Source organism: Ammospiza nelsoni, chromosome 1 (assembly GCF_027579445.1).
Source record: "Ammospiza nelsoni isolate bAmmNel1 chromosome 1, bAmmNel1.pri, whole genome shotgun sequence".
Classification (NCBI taxonomy): domain Eukaryota; kingdom Metazoa; phylum Chordata; class Aves; order Passeriformes; family Passerellidae; genus Ammospiza; species Ammospiza nelsoni.
The window spans coordinates 123,647,364-123,660,738 of NC_080633.1; the positions used below are offsets into that span (position 1 = coordinate 123,647,364).

Sequence of the window (13,375 nt, forward strand, 5' to 3'; positions counted from 1 at the left end):
TTTGCAGTGGCTCGATCCTTAGGAGCAGTGATGGAGTGTTTAAAAAGATCATATGTAGCATTATATTTTTAGTTTGGTGGTGGATGGATGGAAGAGGTAGTGAGAAGCCTTTGCAGCCCTGCCTGTTGTTGGTTAGATTGAGGCAGAGACTTGGCTGCGATTGGGACGCGACTGTGACATGGGCATCGATCGCTTCCATTGAGAGCAATGCAAAAACACAGCCTGGGTATGTAACACTCTCAGTGCCATCAACACTTGTTTTACTTTATATTTACTGGCAAAACTGACAGAACGATCCGGAGTGCTTTTCTTTGAAATAAGGAATACAAACGTTTGGATGGGAAGGTGCACAAAGAAGATCGTGGAAATAAACGGGGGGTTGAAGGTTGGGGGGTGTGTGGGGGGGAAGAGTCTTAATCATCATTGCTCCACTTCCTATTCAACTGCCTGTATTTAAGGAGTTTCTGTCTTTACTGGGGGATCCTACTAAACTGGTTGAAATGAAAAATAATCAGACTATCAACCTTGAGGGAATATCTGCTAGTTTTCAGGGTTTGCGGTTTCAGCCGGTAGGAAGGCACACAAAATAAAAGATGGCTAGCCAGCTGTTTTAACCTCTTGCACCTGGCTCCAGAGCTGAGGCTCACCAGGATTATTCAGTTATTCGTGCTATCTGTGCTTGAATATTTATAGTGTACGATCTAGAGATCCACACAGTGCATTGTAGCATCTCTTTATCCTTTAGTCGTGGGCTTTTTGGACTTTGCCAACATAAACATGTATTCAATAGTTTTCATTTTTATGATAATGAACATAGAGGGTCAATGAAATATAGAAGGAAAAGTCATAAATCTGCAAAAGTGAAACCTACCCAAGGAACAAAGAAAGGTCAGGTAAACCATCTGTGTAAGTCACAGTAATAGTACCTGCTGTTTGGTTTATGCAGTGGTACTGCTTTATTATTCTCTAAAATGGAACTTATCCGCTAGATCAAGTTAAAACTGAAGGAAGGCTGTGGAGATGGCAAACGACATTGTGTGCATCTTTCAGAACAGGGCGACAGATGTGTACCTTGATTTTTGAATAGTTTTGGTTTATTTGTGAAGATAGTGCACCATCAAAGAACATATAAAGGAGGCTGAGAAAAATCACTGTTTAATATTGCAGAATTTACTGCTTCCATTCTGACCATGAGCCTAAATTTACACAATGAAATTTGATTATCTCTAATAACAATATTAGATCCTGCACTGGATGGATGAGAATTGAGGTGGTTTTGTTGATTGCAAGGGTTTAATGTTGCATTTCAGAATCTGATGTGGTTTAGCCTCCCTTCCATTAACTGGAAAACCCCTGAGGTTTTACAATTATTTCTTAAAGATAATACATTTAAGATTGCATTGGTAGGCTGAAGAAAAGTCATAAAGGCAAGAAGGGAAGCCCTTAATAACTCTTGAGATTCAGACATGTTCAGCAGTTAGATTGGCTCTGACTTCACCAAGGGTCGACAATGTGTCATTTCCATGAAGCCAAATTGCCCTCTGCCTATATGATATTAATGTGCAAATCAATATTTCAGGGATTAAATTTCCCTTCTTCATTTTTTATGGTTTCTACCTCAATAAGTCTCAAGTCTATTAGAAGAGGCTGGATGATTTAAAATCTTTCACTGCAGAATGGCTTGTCGTAGCCTTGTTTCACAGACCATTTTTTGGATTTTCGTTATAAAAGACTAAAGGCATTCCAAAGAAGTTGATAGTCAATATAGGGACATGCTCACTGTTGTAAAGCCCTTGTTCGATTAAGAGCTAAAAAGGTATTGGAAATATAATATATGTGCTTATATTATATATATACATTCTACTGCTTTAAAAATATTGTGTTAATCACCTATTGATTTATTTCAAAATCAATTGAAGCTCCTTTCTTATTAGTGATTTGTTCAGCATTCTTCAGCCTTGTTGTTAATTTTCTTAAGCAGCATGCATGAATTAATCTGCTGGTAGAATGTGTTTTGGTGTGTTTTTGAAGCATATTTAAACCCAGGCGTTTTTACCTCTTTAAGCTGAGTGGTGTGAGCAGTTTAGTGTTGTGGGAGAACCAGGAGACTTCGAATTCAGCATTGTTTTTATGAAGCTAAGGGGCATTTTGCAAATATTGTATGATTTATGCTCGTGTGCATATCACTAATGTTTATTGAGAGTTTCCATTGAATATTCAGGATTAGTTAAAAATTAAAATGGAGCTATCTGATCTGGAAGGAAACAATACATGACAGAAAATTTAAGTCAAAATATGAGGTTGTGACTTTATCACATAATCTTGGGAAGGCCCTACTGTCTATCATTTAGTGTTGTTTTATAGTCTTAGACCATCTGGACTAGGTTCCGCACAGCTGCATGAATTTCATATGTGATAGAACATTTTTTCCATTCAGTGTGAAATGTTCCTTCCTAAAAACGTACACCAGACTCGCTTAATTTAGTCTGCTAAAAGAAATGCACATGAAAAAGGACAAAAGGCTCTTTAATCTCTGCAAGCTGTTTGTTTTTCTTCAAGATTCCTGTCTGTTTGGGTTTGAAAAGTCATGTTTATTGAGCAGATGATTCTGAGGTGTGACATTAAGATAATATATGATTTTTGTGCTAGTTTCTGCTCTACTAGTTAATTTGCAGATCTACTTTTTATGCCTGTCAAAACACAGTTAATCTATTCTTATTTACAATTAATCTCAATAAAATTAATCTTAACTATGCCTTAGTCAGTAGCTTAAAATATCTAATTATATTCAATTAACTGCTGTCATAGTAATTAACACTGCTTAATTGCCTCTGCATATATTTATGTAAAGCTCATTAGTTACTGCTTGCTCTTTTTTCCTTTTCTCGTTCCCATTTCTGCGGATCTGAGAGCCCTGACATAAAACCTAGTCTAGTTTTTGAGAATTCAAGTCTTGAAGACCTGTGACAATGGCAATACATGTGTTTGTGACCTGTTAGGTGGGTAAATATTTGTGTTTTCATATGCAAAAAGGTCACCAGAGCTGGGTCTCTAAAGTACTTCCAATCCAGCTCCCTCCACCTCTTGGCCTTTCTCCTACCCCACCACACACAAAAATGTTTTCTAGCCTGTTGATAGAAATATGAGAAGCCAGGTTAAGCTTTGTGTTTATAAATGAAGAGCTTTTCTGCATCTGTCTTGGGGCTGTACCCAGAAGGCAGAGCTTTGCCACTCCAAATTCATTCAAAGGGTTAAAGACTTGGCCAAGGTTCAAACTGAGAAGCGCCCAGGGAAAGTGCATGTGAATATGTACAAGTTTCATGTAATTAGTGCTTAATTATATTAACATATGCAAATTGTCAACTTAGGAGCTTGTTGAGCTGGCAAAGATCAGCCAGGCACAATTGCTGTATTGTTCTGAAACAATAATGGATTTCAAGTTGGATTGTGAAAACACATAACTAGCTATCTAATTTAACTCATACCATGGTGAAATTTCATTAGTCTCCATGGAGACTGGTTTAATTGTGCTGACTAATGTTCTGGGCTGCAGAGTGTCCTAAAAAGAAAGCGTTGTTTGCCTAATCCACCTTACAATGACACTTGTTTGTACATGTTTCCCTTGTGTGAGAATTTGCATATGCAAATAAATAGTTTCTCTGCCCCATTTGTCATGGCTGTTCATTACCCATGAAGAGGACATTGTTACTAGGCTGTTACTGAGTCTCCCAAGACAGGATAGTGTCAACCAGTCCAGCCACATTCTTTCATAATTTGTTTCTGATTAATAGACCAGAGTGAGGCTCATTCTATTCAGGCCTCTGCAAAGGGAAGGTCAGTTCTGTCACTGAAAAGAGTTTCCGCAGCAACTGAAGTTTTTTTCTCTCCCTCCCCCTCCCCCCTCGTGCTTTGGCTAAAATAATCATATTTAAAATAATGTATTCTTGCTCTAAGGAATACCGCCACTAATAATCTCTAGTTTCCTAAAGCAAAAGATAGGAAAATAAAGGAGATTCTGGTATTGGAATATTAATCCTGTTTTTGACAGAAAGGTAAACTGATATAATTGCTTTTCAGTCGAAGGAATGGGGGTTTATACAAGTGTGAAAGCATCGGAAAAGGATTAGCATTTTTTTGCATAATGAAAAGCTCTGTTGAATAGGGCACTGAATGGTTGACTGAATGACTGAGATGAAAGGAAGATGAAAATGCAGGCTCCTCTTTCTTTATGCCTATGTTCAGCTCTCCCCAAAGTTATGTTTGTCCAAGACTTGAGAAAACAAGCAGGAGCTCAGATTTTAGCAAATTGCTAAGATGCCCTGAATTTACATCATCATGAGAAGTAACACGTACGAGAGTAGTGCCGCGAAAGGATAAGAAGCACAGGTTTGTATGGAGGGGAGCTCCAGGAACATGACAGGCAAACCAAATATTGACTATTGGGTATCAAGGATTCCCAGCACTTTGCTTGGGGGAAAGAAAGAGGGAGGACAGGGGCCGGCAGGGAGGGAAGGAGCTGCTTTAAAAGTTGCCAATGGAAATTATGCATCAACACATAATAATCTAATAAAAGTTCGGCATTCAGGGAAGCAGGGTTTAGTCAATATCTGTTTTAATTATTAAACTGTTTCTCCTTTGGAAAAAGTTATGAATTCTGACTCAGTGCTAAGTGTTTAAGTGGTATAGGAGCCTTGCTGGGGAAAAAATTACTCTCTTTGCTCGCCTTTGAAAACAGAGAAAGCTTACCGAAATAGCAATTGATACATGCACGTAAGGAGCGGGGTGTTCAGTGTGACTGTGTCAGCGTACTCAGGTCGGTTAAAACATTTGGATTCCTGTAGATTCAGGTGGCCAGAAGGGCCCTGGCCTCCTCCTGCAATCAGTGCTGGCCCCCTCCGCCTCCAGCCAGCACTGGATCAGGCCCCCAGCCAGGGCTGCAACTGGTTAGCTGTTGACAATGTGATCAGTGCTTCTAATTATGTTCTCTCAACAGTAATTAGGGCAGTTAAAATACCATAAGTGTTGAGCCACTTTTGAAAGTGGGAAGTGGTTCTTTTGTATGTATGTAAATCAAATGCAGTGTGAATAATTATTTGTATGTGTGCATATTAAATAGGCTCTCTTTTTTATCAGGTCAATATAATTACCGATTTAGAGCTACTGTGGAAAACTCTTGGTAGTCAGACTAAATATTAACTTGTTTTGGGGATTTTTTTCCAGTTTGCAGAAAATTTATTTGTAAATGCTTGCTAGTTCGGTACTGGGCTTGATCTGATAATATTTCAACATTGGAGATGCCTCTAAGAAATTAGGATTGCTTACGAATAAATGAACCAAAACTGTAAATGCAGCCAGTGCTTGGGAAGAATAGTCACAAAAAAAAAATCTCTTTTTTAAAGATAAAGACCTTCTGGAGGTTTTAGAATGTTTTGCTGCTTTCCTTATGAAATTCCTTAAAACTTCTTTGAAAGGAATATGCTTGAGGTATGCCTTTCCTTCTGGGAAGATCTTACTAGTGTATTTCTGTAAGAAAAATGTGTTAATTAAAAAAATAAATTAATTTGTATTTTAAAATATTGTTAACCAAGCACCATGTGTTGTCTCTGGCAAAGTTCCAGCCACTGTAGAACTGGATAACACATGGGTTAATAATAACTTATGTGATGTCTGCATTCTTTCTGAATGGGCAGAATCCCAGCACACCAAGATTCTGAGATTCAGATTTTAAAGAATAAGATGTAACACAAAATATGTTTATGTGAACATATGCACAGATAGGAGAAACTAAGAAAGACATGTATGAGCTGCTTTTACCGAATAGGTATGACAAACCTAGTAGGTTTTGTTTGGTAGTTGTTGAGCTTTGTTGTTGTTTTTGAAAGGGGTAATAAACACACGTATTGATGGCAGGATTTTGCAGACCTGTAGAGATAAACTAGTTTAGCATAAATAAAAGCAGGAAGTTCGGTCTATAAGGCATGCCACTCTATTCCTTTTTAATAGTCACTCTATGGCAGTTTTATACCACTATTTTCATTATTATTGCAATTTTTGCTGTGTTCTAAACTAACTAGAAAAGTTTGTGACAGCCTGAAATATGGCAGACTTGTTAAGGAATTACATTTTCAGCTTAAAAAAAATATTCTGAGGAATGGTTTAACTAAGTTATAAGGTCAAAATGAAAGTTTCCTGTATCAAGACACTCTGTTTTATGTCCACATTACTCAGAATTGGCTTTCAATTAAAAAAAAAAGAAAATGGGTATATATATATATATATATATATATATATATATATATATATATTTATATTGTAATTTGTCTGAATTATATTCAATTTGATTTTTTTTATTTTTGAGAAAAAATTTAAAGACACATAAACTGGCATCTCTTTACAGATAAATCTAGCAGACTTTTAATACTCACAGTGATCTGATCAGTTATCCCAGCTCCTAAGAAGGTGTTATGGTCCTTCAGGTCAATAGTTCACAAACTAAAGGCTGTATGTACATGAAAGACCATGGTGACTCTGAAAACAAACATTTACCCTACAGGCTGCAGCAGTGTCTGCAGAACAAGCGACGTGCACACTGGATATATGTTTAAAACTGCATTCAAATAGATAAATATTCTGTTTCTGCAACAAAGAAATACATACAAAAGGCCTGTCTTGATGTGTGCCTATGACACATATAACCAAAAGAACGTTATTCTTCCCATTCACCCTAAACTAAATCAACAATTATTGCCCTGAAATGAGAGGAATAATATGGGTGTAAAACTGGCAAGACAGACAGTTTTGATATTAGTGGAAAAAGAATCTGGCCTGTAGTTACCACTTGACAATAACTCCATGAAATTAAATTCAAAAGGTTTTGTCTCCTCTTTTTTTGCTCCCATTTCCATTTTTAAGGAAGGCACTGGAAGGTCTGTAAGTAAAAGGTTTCCCAGAGAGGCTGAGAGGGGGTCAGTTCTCTTCCTTTTACCAGGTAACAGCAGAGCTGAAGGTCTGTGAGAGGCTGCTGCTGAAGGCTTGCTCCTCCCTGTTTTGACACTGAGGCTGCCTTATAAATTCACCTAATCTGAGATGACAAGGCACCTGTCACTGGTAGTGCTCCAGTGTTTGGGGCACTGATGGAAACCTGGAATAATCCCAGTTGTTTCCACACTTGTCCCAGAAGATGGTAGTGTAACAGATAAGAATAATCTCTTTTTCATGGCAAAACATTCCTTCTGTCTATCTGTTCGGGATGGTCCTTTGATTTTTGGTATTCAGAGAACCAGAGCTTTTATAGCAAGAGAGGGGAAAGAAATATCCTTGGATTTGCCAGCTGTTACATGATGTTTTCAAATGCAGGTGGTTTGCCTGTTTGAGAAACTATGGCTGTCCACCTTTAAGATTCTCCTTGTTTACCACCTAACACTTCCCATGACTTCCCCACTCCAGAAAATAAGGTTCTGAGTGAAAAGTAGCTCCTTAAAAAGGGAATTTATTCCTGTGGATTTTACTCAGGTCCTTTTCTGTTTTGTTGTTTTTGGTTTTTTTTTAAATTGAAATAAGGTTATTGATTTTGTTTACAGCACCAAGAGTTTAAATTTAAAAAAATGTAACATTTCTAAAATAAATTATTTAGTTATATGGCATATGTCATCCCTCAATCTCTCAGTTCGTTTGAGTTTTCACAGCTGTTTGCAAAAAAATTATTTTTTTGCCGTTGGAGTGCAGTTATCTCTGGGGTGGGAAGTGCCATCCCATGCACACAAAACCATGAGCCACTCTGCTAAAACAAAGCGATGTGCTTTGGGAATTTTTCCAGCGGCAGCAACTGGTTTCTGTAGGGAAGAAAAATATGATTTCTCACTGAGTTGTCTGCAGTGCACTGGGACAGACATTTCGGTTACAGTGTAAGGCATCACTGGAGTTTTGAGTCCTAACTGGTCTGGCCCGTGGATTTCTCTCTCACTTGCTGGGTGCTTTCCGCAGCATTTTTGCAGTTTCCAGTTTTGACTGAGGGCCTGTTGCGAAGTCCAGCGCTGCCTGATCGATTTCCCCAGGTTTGGATCAGGCCCTTGCGAAGAAGAGCGTCATCTGCTGAGGCACCCGCCGCAATTCCAGCAGCGGCAGGTCAGGCTGCCAGGCAGCCGCCCCCCGGCCCGGGGGGAGCGCTCACTGAAATCACAGCTTTTCCCCGAGTGGGTGGAAAGGCAACAGGAGACAGCAGAGCAAAAAAATGTTACTATTTAAATATAGCAGAAACTGGGAGCCTGACAATAACTCAGCTACTACAGAGTCAATTCAGCCATCTGGAGATGGTGACATGTCAAAAAGGGGGGGCGGGGGGGAAGAAGAGGCGTTGTGAGGGAGAGAGAGTACTTAAAAATGAAGAATTTCATTCCATGTTGAAATCTATTCTCCATGCAGGATACAGCTTTAATGTTGAACAGCGTAGCTCTCTGAGTGGTTTTGTGCATCAGAGACGTACATACTGGAGCACCTAGTGTCATGCCACAGCTGGATTCTAATGTTCCCAGACCAGATTTGTTTGACCCAGCACAGAGTTTACTGTTGAAATTAGTTTTATTTTCAATGTTATTATTATTTAAAAATAGATTTTGAGGCTGTTTGAATTTTTAAAATACGTTCTGTGGTAATGATTTATAAACATTCCTGATTTCAGCTGTAGCTGTACAGAAGGGTTGAATCTGCTCTCAGCATATTTTTTACATGATTTTAATAATTGGAGGCAAATATACTGCATATCTTTTAGGTTCATTTAAAAATCTACGCAATTTAAACAAACACTGAATTGTGTAATGGTTTGTCTGGGAATTACTTAGGCTGCACAGCATAATAATATTTTATTAGCTGTCATTTGTTTTCAGGGAAGAAAATGGTGATTTTTATGTTGTGTGTTATGTGAAAACTTGGCACTGAAACAGGACAGTCCCCAAATGTGAATTTCTTAAAAAGGCAAGACAGTAGTTGCCCAAAAGGTGAAGACTTGAGAAAAATTGGGGTAGGTCATTTCTTTCCTGAAATGAAGCAGGGTACAGATTAGGAGCCATTAAGGTTTGCCAGGAGTTGCTGGTCATAGAAGCCTGTTTAAGTGCTCACTGTCAACAAGGAAATCATGGGCAGCACTTAAAGTGGCTCACCTCTGATTTATTCATAAACCTCACACGAGCACTTGGCTTTGTTGTTGCTCTGGTAAGGGGGAACTGATGCCAATAAGAACAGGAATAAAGAGCTTCTTGCATGGTCCAAAAGTGAATAGCACTTTATCTCAAAGCATGACCTTCATTCCCGAGATCTGTTGTGTTACAGTTGACTCTGCTAGATGTGTATTCTCAGATGAATTGCTAGAATACGTTACAACAAATATATACTTTGTAAACCCTCTAGATGTAACAAGAACCGTGCAACTGGAACTTAGGTTCTAACTTGACAGAAAGGTTGTGGTATTCATAGGGAGCTGAGCGATTTCCGTTTCAGACAGTGCTTTATGTTGGTGTTTTTATTGTGAGTCAGAAAACAGTGTGATTATGTGGCTGTGATTCAAATGAAAATTTTATATTCTTTAAGGGATTTATTTGAGAAACATATTTTGATAAGAGCAGACACACAGAATGTGAAGTGATTCAGAGACTAAAAAGGAAAAAAAAAAAGTTGACTTTGTTTTTAGACATATTTGATGGCTGCTGCTGTATTTTTGTTTCTCTAAAAAAGGCAAAATAGTGCTCGCAGTCCGCAATGGGGGAAGGGGCCTTTCGAAGACGGTCAACTACCATGTTTGCACTGGGGCAGAGGTTGAGTACAGTTACTTAAATCCCCCGAGAAACATTTAGTTAACGCTAGACTCTTTCTGATCCCGTCCGAGTCTGGTTTTCTTTCCTGCCTTTTAATGAAGTTTGTTTGTTGCTATGTTTAGGTTATGTTTTTAAACTCGCTTGCATTTTCACAACAGATTTGACCAAAAGAGTCATAATGGAAGACAGTGATGAGAGTTAATGATACGTCTTTGATAAAGCAGTCCTCGTGTGCAATCTGATCACAGCCATCAGCTCATTTGTCATGGCTGAAGTGAAAATGTCAGGACCAATGAGTGTATCAGTGCTGAAGGGGGCGAAAGGGCTTTTGGAGACACTTTTGTGCTGGGAGTGGGCCATAGCTTAGATGCAGCTCTAGGGAAATGCTGGGATTAGCCAACTCTGTGCACAAATCCCTAGCATAACAGAATTAGTTGGGAAAATGAGGTTTGTTAGGGAAAAAAAAATCTGTAGAACTGCTCTAGGCTTCAGCCCAGGAACTATGAAAAGCAGTAAAGCATTTTATTAAAATAATTTTAGCAATGTGAACGTGTACACATTCCAGTGAAAATCACAACTGGTAGCCAACATACTGACACAACCCATCCTAATGCATTTTGCATATGTATGTGGGTTTCCTTATAAAATTATAAAAAAAAAAAGTGCATTAAAAAAATACAGTGTTTACAATCTTAAAAGAAGGTTTACTGAATTTGACACAGTGGAAATTTATGCAACATTAAAATGTGGACTGATGCTGATGATCTTTTTGCATGGGTTCGTTCAAATAAAATATAAGGATAGTCTCCCTGCTGTAGACACTTCTTTACTCAGGGGGTAATTCATAATATAAAAACATACTGATTGCCAGACTGGGATTTTGTTGTGGCCAGCCTTTTTGTCTCTTTGGCTAGTCTGTGCAAAATGCTTCTGAAGAATATCACAGTAGGCAGATGTAGGATAACCTATTGTATATGCCTACCTTGGCAAAATTTTAGACCTCTGAAAAACAAGTATTAATATCCCTTACAATTTAGTTGTTTGTTTTTGTTCTTTTTTTTCCACATTCATTACAATAACTCTGGATAATTTTGGCAGCCAGTTCCATTCTTTTTTTTAAATCTTGGGAGTTTCATAGTTTTAGTGGTATCCTTCTGCAGTGAATCCTACTGTCTAACCCTTTTGCTCCTCTCATCATCAGGTTTTAATTTGTCACAGCTTAGCTTTCTTGGAAACCTGCTACTTGTCTGCTGGAAAGCTTTGTCTTGCTTCCTGTTACATACCTAGGAAGAGCACGGTGCTTTTCCCACCGTGTTGTCCATAAAAATGCTGAAGAGATCTTGGTTTCTTTGAGGTCGGGATCCTTCTTGCCAGACCTATTCAGCTGATGAGGAACAGTGTAGGTGTTTAACCAGGTAATCACACTACCTGCACTATGCCAGCCCAAGAGGAGTGAGTGAGAGCGAGTTATTCCATCTCCAGTGTGTGGAGCAGTTACTGAGAATTGTCTGGATACTAGATTTGTGTAGCTAATTGTCTCAGGCTACACCAGTTAATCATGGCTATTTACCTGCTTTGCTGTGTGCCCCGTGTGTTTGATACTGCAGAACTGGGGCTGTTTTAACTTCCCACATCTGTGCTGAGGGTGTTCAGCAGGCTGTCAGCGCTGGGTTGAGAGCATTTTTTCCCTTTGTTTGGTGTTGCTATTGAAGGTGCTGCTGTGAGTTTATCATCTTTCCTTTGGTTTTAACGGGAGACTGAGAAGAAAATCATTGTCACCTCGGTTGTCTCACCGGTCTGGTGGCTGCCACCATTCCGCAAGGCCTCGGAGCGGGAGCAACGTGTGGCGATGGCAGCTCTGGCCCTCGCCGTGCTCTGCGTTATCGGCGCGCCGGCGTTGCTGCTGTGCGATGCACGGCGTTTGTCCGGGCTGGAAATCTCTCACTTCCTAGCTCTTCCCCAAAACTTGGGCATAAGTTTGGGAGCAGGAAGGACTGGTAGACATGCTGATTGGAGTGGGTGGAGAGGAGGGGATGTGTGGCAGAGCCCTAGGCCAAGGCTCTGGTGCCGGGCAATTGCCTCTGGTAAGGCCAGGCTTCCTCGCAGCAGGCTTGCAGCTAGCATGTGAAACCAGCTCTTGTGGTCATGGGCTTCGGGCCCGCGGTCCTTCTGGGCCTTCTCATGCTGTGAATGTGACCACAGGGACTAAAGATACCAGGTAACCTTGAGTCTGGCATAAAAATATGTGATAAAGCTGCAGCCACCAGTCTTTAAACTCCAAACATTTCCCTGTTTATGCGTGTCAGTGTGAGTGGCAGCAGCAAAGTAATTTATTTAATCTAACTAGTACTTATCTTTGTTAGGAGTCGCCTGCAGATTTCTTCCATTTCATGTACAGTGAATTGTCCTTTTTCAGATAATGTGCTTGTACAACCTTTTTTTTTCTGTTTAATTCTATTGATTTACAATATTGAAGTGATATATCTGATACCTGTTTCCTGCACTTTGACTGTACGTAGTCAAAGAAGCTGATGGGATTCTTCCCTCCCTTCCACAGGCCTTTAGGTGTTTTAAATGTATAATTATAATTGCATGTCATTTGATAGCTGCACTAATTGCTGCCAACCATTGTCTGTTTGCACTTAATGCTGAAACCTGATCAACATCCTGCTTTGGTTGATGTTTGGTGGTAAACTTTAATTAACTCTTATTGCATTGAAGAAGAGCTCAGTCTCTGTGCTAACTAATCATTTACCTTCATTATGTCCTGACAGCTCCACTTGTTCCTGGTACTAATAGATACACCAGTCAGTAAATAAACCTGCAAACCTTCATGCCTTCAAGTTGTTCCTCATTGATATTTTGTTGCTTAAAGTATAATGGCGTAAAGATAATTATTTCAGTTAGTTTTGTATCTCTGCTTTTCCAGACACTGATCTCAAATTGCCTTTTTCATGCCAGACAATATAATTTTAATAGTAACTGTAGATTTAAGATAACATTATTCCTTCAGCATGGTTCCTATATACATGCATCTTTTGAATCAATACAATTAAGCTTGTCTCCTGTTGGAATTCTTGTAATTATTTTTCTTGAAATACTTTTCCTGTAATGATATTGAAGTTAAAGTAATCAGGTTACTGGCAGATCATGTAAAATTCAACTCAAAATTGCTGGCTGCTTGATTTTAATTTGTCTGACATCAAGTTTGTTTGAAAAGGGATAATATGTGGTTAAACCAAGGAGCTTATAATTATGGTTGACATTTGTTTGTTTATAATGAAATCTAATTAAAGTTCATACATTTTAAAACACCAAAGTTAATTACTGAATTGCTCACTTCACTTATGCACAGCAGTCAAATTAACTTGCAGAACAAAAAAATGACAAAAGACTATGCATAATAAAAACAAAATGCCCAGCTGATCTTGGCAGTACAAAACAAATTTGCCATGATAATATTCTAGAAAAAAAGTGCTTTATTAATAACTAAACTGTTTGAAAAACATCCTGTATTTTCACTGACCAGGCTGACTTAGTGATAGAGTAGTATTTAAATGTTCAACATG

General features: G+C 38.8%; 1 protein-coding gene across 1 annotated transcript in view; it reads left to right on the forward strand.

Annotated features, from left to right (window-relative positions):
- ZFHX4 (zinc finger homeobox 4) overlaps positions 1 to 13,375 on the forward strand; it is a 149,252-nt gene that overhangs the window by 2,736 nt on the left and 133,141 nt on the right. The gene's annotated exons all lie outside the window — the stretch shown is intronic.